Below are 18,953 nucleotides of genomic sequence, written 5' to 3' on the forward strand. Positions count from 1 at the left end.
CCAGATTCCAACCCATCTAACAAGAATGACTTGCAACACAACAGCCATGACAGCTATAGATAAACACACTACATTTACCTATTTAGGATGGGAATTTTTCCACAGAAAAACATAGCACTGGGAAATTTTCCACCCCACATCATTGGCAGTAAGCACATCACGAAAAACTATTGATGAAACTGTCACAAAACTGGTCATTCTCAGGACACTGGAAATCTCAAAATAGACAACCAACAAGAAAGCAGATGGAGTACTAAGGCCTTGTCTTTTCAGCATGGCATGCAAAGAGTGAAGGTATCCATCTCTATACGTTAGCAAAGAAGGAAAACGTTATCCAGAAATGAAGGCAGGCCTGAGAATGGACTGAGATCATTACTCCTCCTCTCAGCCTTTTATGTGGCAGAATTACTCTCATCACAGTATCAGCACTTTGAAGGACATACCATTTCATTCCAAGGTACACAAGAACAGCTTGCGTGCCAGGGCTCTTTGCAGCACCTGCACCGGCTGCTATTAACTTAATGCTGTTGCTGCTGAGACCCGGCTACTCTCCTTCCCCGCAAACCATATGCAGAGACAGCAAGACTGCCAGGAGAGGCGAGTTCTGTAAAGAATTATGCTTCGGGACAGTCATCATGCAGCTTTCCCTATCAAATTGGCTCCTCGTGCCAAAAAAGCAGCACCACCAACAAATGCCTGCAAAAAGCTGCGTCCCACACTTAGCTTAATTATCACAGGAGGGACAGGAGGGGAAGTTGGTGCATTTCCTGAGAGCCGTTGGCAAGAAAATGCTCTCACAGCACCCTTTGCGCTGGAAAGTGCTCTGGGTTTATAACTTCATTGACTGCTGGGTCACGACTGTTGCCTCTTTGCCGTGTTCTCATTTATCAAGGAACACTTATTGTTGCAAGGAATGCAGCCGCTCGTGGCTTTGGGCTGGATTGTAGTAATCAGGCAATGTATAGCCACACAATTTATATATCATTTGCAGGACAGAAATAGAAATGGGCTTTGCGGCTGAAACAAGGGAGGTGCTTGCAATGTTAGGAAATGCCTGCAAGGGGCTGGGCAATTCATAAAGAAAATTTCATTCAGTGAACAGAAAAAAACACACAACCCCCCCCCCCCCCCAATTAAATGACATTGCTTGTTTTTTGAACTCGACAAGGCATACTTTTCATTATTGTCTTAACACTAGTAATGTTTTCATTGTTGCGGCCAGCAGGATGATGTAGAGAGGAGGCCCAAATATATACAGAGACATTTTGCTCTCTCTCCCAAAATAATAGAATTCGAGAGCATCTAATGAAACCAATGGGCAGTAGGTTCAGGAGGGACAACAAGAAATGCTAATTATACAGAGAATGATTAAAATGTGGAATTTACTGCTGGAGGATGTTGTAATGGCCACAGGAATAAACAGCTTTAAAAGGGAATTAGAACGATTCATGAAGCAAAAGTCTATCAATGGCTATTAGCCAATGACGACTGAGGGGAACCTCCACATCCAGAATCCCAGAGCCAGGAGACAACATAGGTAGGACTGCCAACCCTTAGTTGGGGGCAGGGGATCCCCCAGGTCAGAAGCCCTCCTCCTGCTTCAGGATTATCAGAAAGCAAGGGGAGGGGGGGACTTGAATGTCTGCTGGAAATTCCATTATATCCTATGGAGACCAATCTCCATAGGGTATAATGGATAATTGATCTGTGGGTATCTGGGGCTCTGGAGGGGGCTTTTTTGAGGCAGAGGTACCAAATTTTCAGCATAGCATTTGGTGCCTCTCGTTTAAAAAACAACAACACCCAAGTTTCAAAAAGATTGGAGTAGGGGGTCCAATTCTATGAGGCCCAAAAGAAGGTGCCCCCATCCTCCACTATTTCCAGCAAAAGGAAGGCATTTAAAACTCCCTTCAGAATTTAATTGTGCTCATCACAACCTTGCTCTTGACTCCACCCCCAAAGTCCCCAGATATTTCCTGAGTCAGACCTAGCAACCCCAGAGGAAGGCTTTGACCTCTATGCCTTTTTGTTGGCCATTCAGAGGAACTGGTTGGCCACTGTGTGAGACAGGATGCTGAACGAGATAGACCACCAGTCTGATCCAGCAGGGCTCTTCTTATGCTCTTATTGCAAAGCCACCTCAGGCTGCACTGTATGCACAGAGATGCATTGAACCTTTCCCATAAAGCCCAGGCCATCTAATCAGTTGTGTGTCACATGCAACTCTTTACAGTTATTCACTTACACTGGAATAAATACAACACAGAGGAGGAGGAAGAGGAGGAAGAGATTGGATTTATACCCCACCCTTCACTACCCAAGGGAGTCTCAAAGCAGCTTATAATCTCCTTCCCCTTCCCCTCCCCACAACAGACACACTGTGAGGTAGGTGGAACTGAGACAGCTCTAACAGAAACTGCTCTTGAGAGGAACAGCTCTGCCAGAACTTGTGGCTGACTCAAGGTCACATCAGCAGGTGCATGTGGAGAAGTGGGGAATCAAACCCGGTTCTCCCAGATAAGAGTCAGCACATTTAACCACTACACCAAACTGGCTCTTAGACATTGTTGGAATGGAAGGGAAACAAGGGTCTTTCTTTCCTACCAGGCCCCATCTCAGCTGTCTTCCAAATCACAACCTATTTACAGTCCATGCATAGTTTCATGAGGATTCTGTTCCTTAATGAGACAGACAGATAGATAATGTTGAGGCATACTTAACAAAGTTTGAGTCCAGTGGCACTTTTAAGACCAACAAAGTTTACTTCTGGGTACAAGCATTTGCATGCATTTGCACTTCTTAAGATACTGTTAGCCTCAATACTATAGGAGTACCAAAAGTACCCTTTCATAACTTGGGTGGGGGACTACCAGGTACATATGTAGAGGCCGTCAAGTCACAACTGACTTCTGGTAACCCCAGCAAGGGGCTTTCAAGGCAAGTAAAAAGCAGAGGGGGTTTGCCATCGTCTTCCTCTGCAGAGCCTTCCTTGGTGGTCTTCCATCCAAATAACAACTCTGCTGAGATCTGAAGATCTAACAAGATATTTATTTTATTTGCAAAATGTATATCCTGTCCTTCTGCCCTTACAAGGGATGCCAAAGCAGCTAACAAGTGAAAACATAAAAGATAAAATTACATTATGAAACCATTAAAATCAACCTCCATCCCAAGCATACATCATTAAAATAACTTTTAAAAGAGTTTAAAAACAGAAATCAGGTACATACAAAAGAATTAAAATATATACAAAACATTTAAAAAACAAACAAACCATTGTTAGGAAGGAGGGATCATTGAGTCTTCACTCTCTGGCAGAAAATATCAAAAGAAGGGGACAGATGAATCTCCCTGGGGAGTTTTGGGGCTATGACCAAGAAGGCTCTTTCCCAGTTTGCCACCTCCCTGATCTCAGAAGGTGGGGGCAAACAAAGCAGAGTCTCCAAATATGATCATAATGGTTGAGTGGTTTCAAAAGTGATTAGGCAGCCCATCAGATATGTTGGTCCCAAATCAGATAGGGCCTTGCAGGTCAAGACCAGTGCCTCAAATTGTGCCCCAAAACAAACTGGAAGCCATATACATGGACCAAGACTGGAGTCCCTGTAAGGGCCCTACAATGCAGTCAAGATCTTGGCTGCCAGAGTTCTATACCAATTAAAGTTTCCGAGCACTTTTCAAGGGCAGCCTCACGCGGAGCACATGTGTAATAATCTAATCTAGATGTAAACAGGACACCTGCGCCATGCCACCTTCCCTCCCGATTACCAGTTATTGCTAGGAAAATGAACCAAACAGTCACCCTTGGCACAATTCTCTTAAAAACAACACACAAAGAAGGGAGCCTATTATTGAAGTCTGGTAACACACAGATTGCTGCCAAACATTTATATAACATTATGTGCTATATTGTAAAAACCTCTGAACCCACAGCAATGCAGTGAACAAGCTGTATGTATTTCCTGCCGTTCCTCTCCATAGAAACTCCACTTGCTACACCTCCTCCCTGCCAATCTACGGTTCTCATTAACTTTCAAAGAACTTCATAATTGTGAGGGACCTGGCATTAGGACATCTAGAACTGCCAACAAAGAGAACAATTACTTTTCAAGAGTCAGACTCATTCAACAATTCCAAAATAATTGCACCTACTGCCTAACGTCTTCTCACATGAGTTGCTCCCCCCCCCCCAACAACAACAATTTAGAACAGAAAGCCATATTTTCCATTTACTCTCCAGCAATCTTTCCCTTCAGCACTTGTGTAGAACACAAAACTGGCAAGCAGATCTATTGTTGTTCTCTGCAGATAAAAATAAATAAAGCCCCTGGTCTTGAAAGAGCTTTACTCCGCAGCTGCCTTCGCAAGATCATTACAATTTGCTTTGTGCAGCTGGCAACAACTGCAGGTGGCCAGAAAACACATTAGAAAGGTGCTTACTATAATTCAAGTTAATATGAAGGAAATCATAGAGGATTTTCATTTTACATGCATCCATCCAACAGCCAGCGGGTTAACACTATTTAATATAAAACATATGCTGCTGCTGCTGCAGACGCGTCACTGCCCTATCTGCCTTATGCAAATGCCAGATATTTTTGTCCTACTCGTTCAATGCCTTTACATGAGGCTCCAGCAAATCAGTGCTTAAGCCAAGATGACATGATTGCAGCTCCATCACAACACCAAAAAGGGTGTTACGCCAGCAACCCCCCAGGCTCTGATGTGCAGCTATATAGGATCAAGCTTCAAAGATAATCATTGACATCCAGAGACAATCACTGACATCCCTCCGATAGCATCCTATGTACCTGTCAACTTCTCTCCTTGAGCGGCCATGGCTCATTTTTTTTTTAGAAAAAGCCCAGCAGGAACTTATTTGGATATTGGGCCACACCCCCTGATACCAAGCCAGCTGGAACTGCATTCCTGCTAAAAAAAAAGCCCTGGTCACTCCCATTGGAATATATATATAGCTACAAAGAAGAATGAAACAAATAGCAAATACCTGTCTGGTGAAGAATGTCCACAAGCCAAAGAAGAGCTAAACTGGATCTCCGGTGGGTAGGGATAGCTCTCCTAGCCCTGCTATTTGAGATCATTCAGAGCAGACATCAGACATATGGCCCAGAGGATCCGCAGCTATCATCCAGTCCATGAGCAACTGGGGGAAAACCAGTCTGAATCTGGACCAGAAGGTAGGGTTACCAGCCTCCGGGTGAGGCCTGAAGAGCTCCCACTTTTACAACTCATCTCCAGCTGGCAGAGATCAATTCCCCTGGAGAAAAGAGCTGCTTTGATGGGTGGACTCTATGGCAGGGGTGTCAAACTCATTTGTTATGAGGACCAGATCTGACATAAATGAGAAACCTTGTTGGATGAGCCATGTGTGTACCTATTTAAGACTAAGTAACAGAGATATAAACTTTATAAAGGACACAGACAAACACAATTAAAGATTTTCTTTAAAAAAAAAAAAAAACTTGCACCATGCTTAAAACATCAGCACTCACTGGTCTTAAAGGTGCTTCCTTTGAATTTCCCCCCATGGGAACCAGGGAACTGGGCAAAGGAGGCTCTGGCTCTTTCCCTCCCTCCCCAGGGGACCAGGAAGGACGAAGCCTCAGCCAATAGAAGGAAGAGGTCAGTAGCTCTGCTGTGTGATTGAGAGAGGCTGGCAAAGCAAGCTCAGGCTCCCCCCCTCTCCTCCCCAAGGGAGGAAGGAGCCTTAGCCAATGGTGAAAATAAGATGTTTTTAGCTTCTGTGCGATTGGGCAAAGCAAGATGTTATGCAGAAAGAAACGAGAAAGAGGAAGAAGGAAGCAGATGACAGCCAGTTGCCCGGGGGCCTGATAGAAGCCCTCCAGGGTCTGATTTGGCCCCTGGGCTGCAAGTTTAACGCCCCTGCTCTATGACATTGTACCATGCTAAGGCTCCTCCCCTCCCCAAACCCTGCCCTCTCCCCAATCCACCCCTCAAAGTCTCCAGGTATTTTCCAACACAGACCTGGCAACCCTACCAGAAGAGCCTACAAGCTCATCACAGGGTCTTCCTCCATATCTCCAGGGATTGCCCAACCCAGAGTTGGCGATCAGAAGAGGCAAGGAGGGCTGGTTTGGCCCTGAACTCTATGCAAACAGCCTCCTTGGGGTCTGCCTGCCACCATTGGCTGAGGTGCTGGGCTAGGACTCAACGCAGGGGAAAATGCACACACAATTCATCTTTTCATATGCATAATACATTCTGGTTGCAACACATGGCTTTTCTGGGCCCACAGTTTTGAGGCAAAGTTAGTCTTCTTCAGCAAAAAACACACAAGTTGCTTCTTCCAGATTTATTTGTGCAAACTCATTTCATCCCATGCAAGAGGTGGGTGGCATGAGCAACAGCTTTTGTCACTACCATCTGTGGCAAATGGGTACTAGGTTTTAGCCAATAAAACATACAATGCTAATAGTGGCTTTATCTTCAGAACAGAGCAGAGAAATGTCTACATAGCATGGTTTCAGCTATGGCAATTTGTGGGCCAGTTTCCATTTTTGAGATCATATTTTTAAAAAGCAGCAGGACGGATGATGGCTTTATTTCCATAAAACAAAATAAAATATCCAATATTAAGATAACACAGATCAGTTATAAGTGTATTCAGCACGTACAGGTTAATCCTCAGTGGCAGCTAGGAATTAAAGTGGGGATACCAAGATCAATGTAATTTTCTTTTCCAGTTAAAGAGATCTAAAACAAAGAACATAATTGGGTACTTATTGTGGAGAGATGGCATGGGTCATCTCTTGCCTTCTGAATTCCCTTGTAGAGTTATTTAATATGCAGGCAAAAAGCAGCACTTCACCTCTAACAGCAAGGCGTTTCTAGGCACACTGGGATATGGTAGGTACAATCACTGGAGCATGGAGGTGGGGACCCAATTCGGAGATAAAAACTACACCCGCAGCATGCTAATTACATAGCCCTACACAAACCGTAGTTAAGGAAAAAATGACTAAACTGACACAGAGCCTTAATTTAGATTACTAAATTGGAAGTCCTCATTAGCCGTGATGTTCTATGGACAAGTATTGGGTCATTCAGCATCAATATGGTGTAAGCCACCCACTCGGGAATTGGTAATCAAGTTCAGTGTAATAACAGAAGCATCTAGCAAAATAAAATTAGGACTAGGTCTCCTTGGATGCAATTGCATCTTTCAGTGTGAATATGATTTCAGTGCAATTGGGCCTAATTACATCAGCCACTGTAACTCTGCCTGCCTTTATCACATTTGCCCCATCCCTCACTTGAAATTGTGTCAGACTCCTGCATGGCAGGAACAACACTCAGACCACCTAGCTAGAACTTGTGGACATCACCTGCCCCCTTCCACCCCTCATGGGCTTTCATAACCACTCCACTCCAGTTCATATAAAAGATCTGTAGAACATCAGAGGCTGAGAAAGGCATGAATGCTAACAAGCTGATAACTAATTATTGGGATTTTAGAATGTGATGGTTCTTTTTATCAATTCCATCTTCTCACTGACTTGAATGCCCCAGTTTCTGCAGTGCCAGAATTGCCGGCTGGTTGCCATTGGGTAGCACAGTTGACATGGCAACCTTACATCGCAGATGCTGTGATCATGTGGTCAAAGGAATCAACCTGTTCACTACCAACGGGAGTGATCAGAAGGAAAATGATAAATGTTTAACAAAAGACACACAAGGGGTAATGAGTCTCTTTATATCAGTTACCATATCAACATTCTGGTGCAGACCCACAAACCGTTTAATCTCAGTATTTCAATTTAAGCCACTTTAGTGCCTCTCCCACTCAAGATCAAGGATCAGTTAACATGCCACATGATGGAAGATGCAAGGACTCTTGTGTTACTCCCATGTTGAATCATCTTATGCCATAATACGCAAGTAGTTAATACTTGTTTTCCTTTGAGATTAAACCAGTTCTCTTAGTTTTCAACAGTTTTAACTGTTGAATAGAAATATGCATTTTTCTACTAATGCGCGATGGCGGTTAATTTTTCCTTTTTCACTCAAGGCACATCTGTCCGGAAGTCAGTATGTCACTTGCATGTCCCTTTCCTTGATTCTTTCCAAACAGAGAAAATGTGTGCCGCCAAGTGCACACCTGATAGTGAATGTTGCTTCTTTTTCCTGAGTATACATTCCAGAAAAGCCAGGGCATGTACCAGTTTTCCAGCACAAGGTAGAAAAAACAACACATTACCACTCACATATTAGTATGTCTTGCCACAGCCTTTAATCTGTTCATTGTATAGCACAAATGTCTGGGCATATCTTTAACCATGTGAGACGTGAAATGATAACACCCGGTCCTGTTCATAAGTTATATAAACTTGGCTGTGTGATATCACACACAGCATGCATATTTCTACGCAATGCGTGCTTTCATGATGTGAGAAATGGTTCATGACTTCATGGGTTTGACATTCATGCATTCTTATTGAAGAGGTTGGGCTCAAAAAGCCTATAGCGTTTATATACTTGTGTGTTGTCAAGTTGGCCCTGCTTAACTTCCAAGTTATGATGAGATAGAACTATACCACGGGTGGCCAGGCTGTGGCTTGGGAGCCACGTGTGGCTCTTTCACACATATCGTGTGGTTCTCAAAGCCCCCACTGCCCTGTTGGCCAGCTTGGAGAAGGCACGTCTCTTTAAATGCATTTTCCAAGCCAAGTGAGCTTGAGAATGCATTTAAAGTTAAAGTTGCTTTCTTTCTACCTCCCCCTCCTCCCCTCTTCCTTCCTTCCTTCCTTCCTTCCGTCCGTCTTGCGGCTCTCAAACATCTTGTATTTATTCTATGAGGCTCTTATGTTAAGCAAGTTTGACTGCCCTTGAACTGCCCATGTTGCCCTCCCTCTGTAGCAATTAGGGGCTGAAAAAATGTGTCATTTTAAATAATTGTCATTTTAAATATTGTGTCATTTTAAATAACTTGGAAACCTTCCTGGCATCTTCCTATCTCCATCAGTCTTACAGAACCCATACAGATGATCAGACTACTCCTGCTATAGGAAAGAGAACAGTCTTGACCATCTGTACTAAGTTATATATCACCAGGTAAGGAAAAATTTACCACCTGTCCAAATCTGAGTTTCCTCAATCCTGGTCCTACACTATGACATATCAACTGCCAAAATGTGGCCAAATGGCTGTTAAAACAGAAAGGCTGAATCTTGTGATTAACCAACCCTTGACTGACAAAGAAGTTGGTCAGCACATTTTTTAAAATGCCAATATTTTTAGTATATGTACTTATAAAAAAACACAGCTAGTAGGCACTTTTGAAGAAGCACCTCCCTTCTTCATTTTCAGAACATCTCTTCCAAGATGGATTCCACAGAGATAACTATGTTAAGTCTGTATAAACAAAAGTCCTTCGAGACTTAACAAAATCTTATTCCAGCATCACTTGTCATGATCTAGCACTCATTCCTTCAGATGTAATGAGCGCATTCTCACCATGGTGCTACGTTACAGAGGAAATGAGGACACAAATGTGGTCAAGGAGCCATGAAAAAATGCAGGAAGTAGAAGGTGAAATATAATTATGCAAAATTCAAATCTAATCAAGAAAAATAGAGACGATTCACAAGAGTTGAGGGCATCCCTGATTATGCTGCCAACAGTTTCTTCTCTGAGTTGCTCTGGTGACTATCATCTTAAACTTTTCCCCGGTAATGATATTGACACCACACTGGCAGATTCCAAATATACATCTGCTGCTCTAAAATGCTGTAATACTTATTTAATTACAGGTTGATCACCATCCTGGAATGTAATCTAATTTTCTTTGATTATGCTATTTCTAACTCATTCAAGTTTGTTTTAGTCATTTGATTCTGCCATTGATTTTGCTAAAATGTTTCGAGGGGAGGGGTCCTATTGCATTTTAGTCTATATTAAAGACTTTGTACAAAATTTTGTTTTGTCTAAAAGCCCCTGAACTATATAGGCAAACCAGTTCATAAATGGGATGGATAACACCTATAACAACAGGGAGGGAGTCCCAGTTTTATTTAAAATAGATAATAGGTACAATGAGAGAGAAGTCCCAGGGTAGAACAAGGACTTGGCATTTTCACTACCTGCAACTCACACAAACTCAGAGCTTTCTCCCCCCCCCACCCACCATATTACCTACACATAATGTCTACACAGGGGTGTCAAACATATGACTGAAGGGCCAGATCAGGTCCATGAGCAACTCAGTCACCTGCTTCCTTCTCTGTCTCTTGCTGCCTTCTACATCACAGCTTGCTCAATCACACAGGAGCTACAGAGCAAAGCCTCTATTTTCTCCATTGCCTGACCAGTACATGAAGCAACTTATGTAGAAAAGCTAGCAATGCCCAGCTATTTCATGTTTTCCCCTGGGTTTTAGGCTCAAAGCACTGATCATAAGATTTCTGTATTGAATGTCAATAAATCAAAAGTAGATTTGCAACTTACAGATACACACCTGAACAACATCTGAACATAGGGCTGCCAAGCTCCCACCAGGGGTGTGGGACCCCCTGGTTTGGGGGGCCCCAACATTCTGGCATGGAGCATACCGTCAGGGGGATCCCCGCCCCCAAGGAGCCCTGCCGTTGTGCAATGTGCCCAGCACAATGATGCTGCCTGGAAGTGATGTCATCACACAGTGCACGTTGTGTGATGTGGCCTGAATGATGACATCCCTTTCAGGCAATGTCATCATGCCCCAAAGCACAAAGTGTGTGAGAGAGGAGTCCCCCACTGCAGCAGTGGAGGGACTTGGCAACCCTACCTGAACAGCATACTCAGGACTGCTTCAGCACAGACATTGTCTCCAGATTTTGATGCAATAATTCAGAGCAAGAGGTGTCAGTTATCATAGACTGTTAAATAAACAAACTATTACCAGAGTGCTAATCTTTTAAGCATGTTTTAAGTTTTTTTTAAAAAATATATCTTTAATAGGGTTTGTCTGTGTCCTTTATAAAGTTTATATCTCCGCTACCTAGCATTACATTTTATGACACACATGGCCCAGTCTGACAAGGTCTCATTTATATCAGATCTGCCCCTCATAACAAATGAGTCTGAAACCCCTGGTCTACAGTGTATGTGCACGGAGAGAATCTACCAGTTGTATCTGGAAAAGTGGACCACATAGAGTTGCCAAACTCAGTGTGGGGGCTGGAGATCTCCCAAAGTTACAAAAGATCTCCTGACTAGAGAGCTCAGATCTGCTGGAGAAAATGTCTACTTTGGAGAGGGGGACCCTATGGCATTATTCCTAAATTAGATTCCAGGCTCCACCCCAAAATCTACAGATATCTCCCAAGCAAAAGTTGGCAATGTTAGAACCAAAACTTATTCTGCAGTATTTTGTCTTTTAAGGTGCCATGAGACTCCTGTTAATTTATATTTAACATGATAATCATTCCAGAGGTGTAACCTTACTAATTCCAATTCCAAATACCTTTACTGGCATAGAAATAAAAAGTACAGCATAGCAAATTTACATGGAGTTTCAGCTATAAAAACCAGTCAAACATCAAGAAGGGGAGCTAATCTTTTGCTCCCTGTTTGTTACAGCAGCCAAAAGGTACTTTGCAACCAGGCTTGTGATATGGGAACATTGGTCAGATAGTAGGAAAAAACCTAACTTCGCTTCAGGTAATCCATAAAAATTAGACAGAATAGGTTTGATTATACAGTCCCGCACTTCCCCATGAAAACCACAATGAAGTAAGACATGGGCAACCGTTTCAACGTGCCTTCCATTACATGGACAGACTCTATCCTGATGTTGGCAAACCTCCCAGACAATACCGCTGAGGGTAGAACATTGAGTCTTGCTAAAATAAAAGAGCGGCGTAATGGGGTGAAGTAATCTGGGAAAGGTACGCAGCAGGCAGCCCATGATCTGGGAAGATAACAAATGCTAAAGGGGAACAAGTTTTATGTCCAGAAGAACAAAGGGACTGTTTCTCAATATCTAAGATCCTCTGTTTCAGGATTCTGAATGCCTGCGTTTCACTTAGCATACAGAGGTTGTCCAGGGGTACACCAATGGAATGTATTTGCTTCTGGATCTGACTATACCAAGTGGAAACAAAGGAATCTGCTAGCATCATATGAATATAACTAGCAGGGTCTGCCCTAAAGTGTAGGCGTAGCCAAAACTTTATAGTTAGTAGCCATGCTAACCTTACTAAGTTTGTTGCAGTGAAGGGGGGGAAGTCTTGTTGCATGGTAAAAGATAGCCATATTTATGGTGATAGCAAAGGTGTTTGCCACAAGTAACATAAGCATCTTAAGTAGGGTGGTCAGATGTCCTCTTTTCAGAGGCCAGTCCGAGGCCAAACTAAGGTAGTCTTCTCCTGCCCTGAGCCTGCTTGTGGGAAAGGCAGAATACAGTTCCAATAAAATAATAAATAAATTAAAAATATGAACGTTTTCTGAACAATACCTGAGTTCTGCTTCTGCCCAATAAAACTGACTGAAGTGCTGGGGCTCAGTTCCTGAACACCCACTCAAAAGACACGTGGCTGAGACAAGGATTTGGAACAAAGGCTGCTTGGCATGAATTCAAGACATGCCAGCAGAAGGGAGAGCTAGGGACTTTAGACAAGCATGCCATCCACAGGTAGCATCTGGATTGCATGCACAGCTGGAACTAGGAAAAGATGTATTTCCATGTAAATTATGATAATTATGTGTAAATCTCAGTATTTGAATGTAAATCAGTGTAACACTTTTTTAAGGGTTCATTTCTGTTTTTGGTCACCCTAACTATTCAGGTGCCTAAGGTTGCCAAGTCTGTATTGGAAAATACCTGGAGACTTTGGGGGTGGAGCCAGGAGAGGGCAGGGTTTGGTGAGGGCAGGGCCTTAGCATGGTCCAATGCCATAGAGCAGCAGTCCCCGATCTTTTTGGCACCAGGAACCAGTTTTGTGGAAGACAGTTTTTCCACGGACCAGGGGAGAGGAGGTGGGGGAAAGATGGTTTCAGGATGATACAATTGTGCACTTTATTTCTATTCGTATGGTGTGCTGGTTAAGTGTGTGGACTCTCATCTGGGAGAACCGGGTTTGATTCCCCACTCCTCCTCTTGCAGCTGCTGAAATGGCCTTGGGTCAGCCATAGCTCTGGCAGAGGTTGTCCTTGAAAGGGCAGCTGCTTTAAGAGCTCTCTCAGCCCCACTCACCTCACAGGGTGTCTGTTGTGGGGGAGGGAGATAAAGGAGATTGTAAGCCGCTCTGACTGATTCAGAGAGAAGGGTGGGGTATAAATCTGCAGTCTTCTTCTTTGGGAGAGCCAGTTTGGTGTAGTGGTTAAGTGTGCGGACTCTTATCCGGGAGAACCGGGTTTGATTCCCCACTCCTCCACTTGCAGCTGCTGAAATGGCCTTGAGTCAGCCGCAGCTCTTACAGAGCTGTCCTTGAAAGGGCAGCTTCTGTCAGCACTCTCTCAGCCCTACCCACCTCACAGGTTGTCTGTTGTGGGGGAGGAAAGCAAAGGAGACTGTGAGCCACTGTGAGACTCTGAAATTCGGAGTGGAGGCCAGGATATAAATCCAATATCTCATTAATATTACTATTACTACATTGTAATATATAATGAAATAATTATATAACTCACAGCCCGGTTGCTAACAGGCCACGACCCGGTACCGTTCCGCAGCCCGGGGGCTGGGAACCCCTGCAATAGAGTCCACCCTTCAAAGCAGCCATTTTCTCCAGGGAAGCTGATCTCTGTCGGCAGGAGCTGTTGTAAAAGCAGATCTCCAAGCCCCACCTGGAGGCTGGCAACCCTGCTGGTGCCAAAGACCTCCTTTTAAAAATTTCCTCTAAGAGGGGGCAGGGACCCACAAGCCTCACTCTAAAGCAAGCCTGCTAGAGTGGGAAGGCTAGTTGCAGAAACGGTTGTTCTTTTTATACAAATAGATACAGATTTTACTCAAACGCCGTTTATTCGAGTCATCGACTAAGATCTTTGTTCGTGTGCGGTTTTTGTTTTTTGAGGCCTGGCAGAGCCGGCCTTGGCGACAGGCCTCAAAAGCGGCCGCTCCCTCCGACGGCCAACCTGCTGACTGAGGTAACTTTGGAATTTTTTTTTTTTAAGGTGCCCTTCCCCCCACCCCGTGCAGACCAATGGGAGAAAGGGGCGCGCGCCACGGCTTCTGGGCCAATCACAAGGGAGAGGCGCCGCCGCGAATGGGAACCCGCCGAGTCTCGGACTCCCCCCAGCGCGAAGGTGTTTTAACAGCTCCGGCGGCTCGCGCCCAACGGTCATTTCCCCGGCCCGTCCCAACCACGCACGAGGGGGGGGGGGAGGAGGAGGAAGGCACGAGAGTCGACCCACTACGTTATTGCTGTTCAAAGGGAAAGAAGGGAAGAAGCTAACGAGATAAAGGATAATCCAAAGGCGGCGTGTAGGGGGGAGCCACCTTTGGGTGGAAGAAGGCCTACAGCTGATAGGGAAGGGGGGGGGCATTAAAATGGCTTCAGCACCCCCCTTCGCCAGTGAGGTGCCGGGGCCCGGACTATACCAAGAAGGAGGGGGAGGCCCTGACTGGGGCAGCCCTTTCTCCCCCTGTCCGGGGCGGATGGGGTATCCCGATCAGGAGGGGGAGCGGACTGTACCTCTCCGGCACGGAGGGGGAATGGCAGCGCCCTGCACCGCTTCCCCCACCCGCAGGAGCCAACGGTTTGTCCCGGTCCCGGCGCCATCTTGGGTGCGACTAAAACAACAACCCCCCCCAAAAAAAACCTTCGCCTGGGCCTTACGGAGACACCGAGCCGAACTCCCTCCCCGGACCGTCCCATCGCTTTACCTGAAGGGGTCCAGTGAAACTGTCGTGTCCAGGCGAGCTCCCAGGGCCCCTCCGCAGATCAAACCCGCCCACCTGTCCTCACCTCACAATGGTAGCTGCAGAGCGGGGGGGGGGGAAGAGTCCGCCCATGATCATTACCATAATCTGCCTAGCAACAGTCGCTAGGGCCATGAGCTCATTGGTCATTAGTCACGTTTATCTGTAGAGATGGCGACAAAAAATTTCCTCGGGAAGTGCACAGTAGCTACAGCGTGAAGCTAAAAGTTAAGGGAGGAGGGGAGAGAGAGAGACGATACGTAAGAAGAGGTATTATTAACCCCCCCTCGCATTAAGGCCTCCATCACTGTAGGACCCGTATCCACCAATCGTAGCTGAGCTCTCATCCCGTGGCGACGTTGAGGGGGAGCAACCAGCCAATCGTGGAGAGCCTTTCTACTGCGGTCGCATCCTTTCGGCTGTGGCAGGGCTTTAAGAGAGGAACACAGCAGCGCCCCCTGGAGGTAGGGAGGCGAAGGGAGTTGAGCAGCTCCCCCTGCTGTCGGGGTGGGGGTATGGGCTTTTTTGGTGGGCAAAGCAGGAACTCATCTGCATATTAGGCCACACCCCCTGATATTACCATTGTTTTGCGCAGGGCTTTTTGTAGGAAAAGCCCAGCAGGAACTCATTTGCATATAAGGCCACATCCCCTGATGCCAAGCCACGTGGAACTGCATTCCTGCTAAAAAAAAAACCCTGGTGGTGGTAATAAGCAACACTGCAACTGAAGGAAAGCAGTTTCTGCAGAGTCCTTGACTCTTTGAGTCCCCCAAGCCGCAAGGTCTTCCTGGCTCCTGTGTTCAGTGGTCTATAACAAAGGTGTCAGACATGCAGTTCGGGGCGAATCAGGCCCCCAGAGGGCTCCTATCAGGCCTCTGAGCAACTGGCTGTCATCTTCCTTCTCCCTCTCTTGCTTCCTTCTTCATAACAGCTTGCTTTGCAAGGCTTGCTCAATTGCACAGGAGCTACAGAGCAAAGCTTCTATTTTCTCCATTGGCTGAGACTCCTCCCTTTGGGAGGAAGGGGGGAGCGAGAGCTTGCTTTGCCAGGTTCTCCCAGTTGCAGAGCAGAGCTACTGAGCCTAGCCTCTCTTCCTTCTATTGACTGAGGCTTCTCCCCCTCCTGGCCCCCTGGGGAAGGAAGGAAAGAGCCAGGGCTTCCTTTGCCCAGTTCCCTGGATCCTATGGGAGAAATACAAAGAGGAAAAATAGCGGTACACATGAAGATGTACTCGATTTCTCAACCTGTATTGTACACTGCCCTGAGTCCTTTGGGGGGAGAGGGCAGTTTATAAAGTAAATGAATAATAATCTTAAAACATCTGAGCTTGACTTGGGCCAGAGGCAATGCAGGCTGTCACTCTCCTTGCTTCTGTTGCAGATACAGCTGAAATCTGTTATTTAATCTGCATTAACTACCCTCTTTCTGGTTCCTTCTCTCTGCATTGATTCAGTGTTCTTACAGCATTCTTTGTACCATTTCAGAATGCAGATGGAAGATGACATTGGGATGATCCCCCATATAAACAGTGGCCTGGATTCTGGGCAGGGGTGATAGGCTAGGTCTCTTGACGGGCACCCGAAAACAGTTTGAATCACGAATAATGAAAAAGCTGGCACTGCCTGTTTGCATATACAAATGTCAATACCGTAGCAAGCAAGAATAGAGAGCAGAAGCCTCAGGGAAACCTGGAATGCAAGCATCCCTTTCTGCCTTGGTTCATTTTCAAAGGCAATGTTGTGAGTCTCTGATTTCCGGTTATCTGTAAATCAAGCCAAACAGCCACATGCATCAAAAAGCACATTCGATTTTTTAGATGGATCACTTCCACTTTCTGTGTCACATTAATGAGTTGCTTATGAATAATGTTAGAAACTAAAAGGCATTCTTAGAACCATTTGTGAAAATGCTTTGTTCTCTCTCTCTCTCTCTCTCTCCCACACACACGCACACACACACTCCTCATGGACTGAGCTTTCATGAGTCACTGCTCACTTCTGATATCTGAAGAAGTGAGCAGTGACTAATGAAAGTTCATCCCCTGCCACAAATTCTGTTAGACTTTAAGGTGTTACTGGAGTCTTGCTCTTTTCTATTGCTACAGACAGACTAACATGACTACCCATCTTGATCCACCCTCATGGAAGGTTTCTTTCATTCTCTGTATGTTTCAGGTTTAGAGTCCCTTCTTCTGTTTTACATGGATTCTTTAGAAGGGGGTACTCCCAAGGTTTTTGTCCCCACTCCCATAACTACAGGATATGCTTTCCATTAGATTCACCCTATGGGGGTGGACCCATTCGTGCTTTTCAGTTTCTGACAGATTCCTGAGCATGCCTGATTAGTGGCATGCTTTGGGATTGCTGGAGATTAAATATGCTGTATAAATGGAAGGCATTATTATTTTATCAGACATCCTAAAGCACCGGTGAACATTACTTTTCCAACGTGCAAGTACGGAGATGGATGAGATGACACAAACTAATCTTTCCATCCCTGGTCTTAATGGATTTGTTGGAGGAAGTCTGTCTGATATTAATATTGTGTCTTTAGATACCTTAGCTGATAGAGTATATAGGTCTGCATTTGCATGTCTGCTTTTTTTCTAGATATACTGAAGTCAGCTTTATGTGTTTTTATGTATTTTATATGTATTTTAGGTATTTTATTGTATAATTATAATTATTAATGTATTATTAATGTATTTAAATTGATTTTGTTGGTTTTTATGTTATAAGCCGCCCTGAGCCCACCTTGGTGGGGTAGGGCGGGATATAAATCGAATAAAATAAAGAAAATAGATAATAAAGAAAATGCTCCTATTTTCAATTGACGGTAGCTTAAAAAGAATTGAGTGCATTTTTTTACCCACTGCATTTCTAAAAAAATGTTAAGGGGAAAATGTATATAAGCATTATATATCCCCTTTCCTCCTTACAAATCTCAGTATTGTTTATTCTGGATGACGTGTGTGATGTCTCAAAATTCTGAATGTGTCTGATTATTATATGGAAGAATATTGAATATTGCATATTGTATTGATCACTCCCTGGAGGTATGAAATAAAAATTATAAATATGTTCTAGAAGATAATCTTTTTAAATTCAATATTATCTTTTCAAATACAATTCACAAGGAAAAATTAAATCCTGGCAGGGTATTAATGATGAATGGGAAAAGATAATGTGGCTAACATATACTCAACTTATATTGAGACTTAAAGAAGTGATGCATGCAGAAAAAGACAGATTAAGAGATTTGACTGAATTTGAAAAGATAATGATGACTTTTTTTAAACTCTCCCCGAGGTTTGATTTTATTCTGTCAATTGATAATCAGAAGAAGAATGCAGATTTATACCCCACCTTTCTCTCTGAATCAGAGACTCAGAGCAGCTTACAATCTAACAGAAGCTGCCCTTTCAAGGACAACTGCTGCGAGAGCTATGGCTGACCCAAGGCCATTCCAGCAGCTGTAAGTGGAGGAGTGGGGAATCAAACCTAGTTCTCCCAGATAAGAGTACACACACTTAACCACTACACCAAACTGAAGAGAAGTGAATCCTGTGTTATTCATAGGAGAAAACAAAACAAATTACTGACTATTCAATTCACATTTCGGGTTCATTTAGAATTATCATGATCAAAACCAGGGCTGGTTTTTTTCCCCCTAGAAAAAGAGGTGCAAGAACTCTCAAGAGAGAAATTAAAGAGAAACACATGGGTACCCCTCATGAACTTTCAAACATTTTTTGCGAATTTTGTTTCCACAAAGAGATTCTGGAATTCCATTCCATCACATTTCCCCGGGGAAAAAAAGCCATGATCAGACCTATTAAAAACTGTCAGTACACACACAAGCACACACACCCAAATGCCTGGCACTGAATGACAGTGTAACTGAATCACCAGGATGTGTCTGCGTGACCCAAACCCTAAAATTTGTCACATATGTAGTTCGAGATTTTTTTGTTTGTTTGGTGCATTGTTCATATTTGCTGAAAGCCATGTTGACTAGGTGGGAGAAAGGCAGGGCTTCAATTTATAAAATAAATAAATCACCCTAATTTCTAAAA

General features: G+C 44.3%; 1 protein-coding gene across 1 annotated transcript in view; it reads right to left on the reverse strand.

The window, feature by feature from the left end:
• The window catches only part of PRDM10 (PR/SET domain 10), a 126,154-nt gene extending 111,120 nt beyond the window's left edge, over positions 1-15,034 (reverse strand). The window contains exon 1 of the mRNA XM_060250774.1: positions 14,843-15,034. The gene's annotated coding sequence lies outside the window, so the exon portion shown is untranslated. The remainder of the gene's footprint in view (positions 1-14,842) is intronic.
• Between the last annotated feature and the right edge of the window lie 3,919 nt (positions 15,035-18,953).

This window comes from Heteronotia binoei, chromosome 12, assembly GCF_032191835.1.
Source record: "Heteronotia binoei isolate CCM8104 ecotype False Entrance Well chromosome 12, APGP_CSIRO_Hbin_v1, whole genome shotgun sequence".
NCBI lineage: Eukaryota > Metazoa > Chordata > Lepidosauria > Squamata > Gekkonidae > Heteronotia > Heteronotia binoei.